Raw genomic sequence first — 766 nt, 5'->3', positions numbered from 1 at the left:
TAAGATTTCGATTTTTATTCCATCAATTCCTGATGCCTTGTTCTTTGCCACTTGATGGTACACAACAACAAATAGGTATTAGAAAAGAAATATTCAGACAACAAACTGGATTTCTTAGTTCTAGTGTGGCATGGTAAGATAAACGTTGGATTGCTAGCCAAAGGTCAGTGGTTCAAATATACCAACTGCTCATAGAAATGCTATAGGGTCATTATGAGTCAGAACTGACTCAATAGCATTTAACAACAACAGAGAAAAGGGAAAGTTCTGTTAAATGTCTGGATGGAAATGTGAGGGAATCTTTCAAAGTCCAGAACAAATAAATAAATAGTTATAAAATTCAAAGAAACTTATTATAAATGTATAGAAGGCCTTCACTTATCTGTCATTTTGTTATGCCACAGGTATTTTAAATACCATAAGGGTCATCCACATGGACAAGTTTCAGCTGAGAATCCAGAAGAAGACAGAATAGGAAGGAGAGACTGACTACTTTTGAATATTTTGTCACTGAATGCTGTAAGATTAACAATGGAATGCTGTCAGTACCAGAATATTGAATACTGAAAATGTGATGCTATAGTACCAGAAGATGATCCTTTCAGGTTGTATGACACTCAAAATATGACTAGAGAAAAGCTTCCTCTTCAAAGTAGAGTTTACCATGAGGACATGAATGGAGTAAAGCCTTCAAGACCTTCATTTTCTAATGGCGCACAAATCAGCATAAATGGTTTAAATATCCATTAATACCTGGAATGTGGAA

The sequence above is a fragment of the Chrysochloris asiatica genome, unplaced genomic scaffold (assembly GCF_000296735.1).
Source record: "Chrysochloris asiatica unplaced genomic scaffold, ChrAsi1.0 scaffold00002, whole genome shotgun sequence".
NCBI classification, from domain to species: domain Eukaryota; kingdom Metazoa; phylum Chordata; class Mammalia; order Afrosoricida; family Chrysochloridae; genus Chrysochloris; species Chrysochloris asiatica.
The sequence above is the reverse complement of the archived record's forward strand: the minus strand, read 5'-3'. Positions refer to the sequence as shown.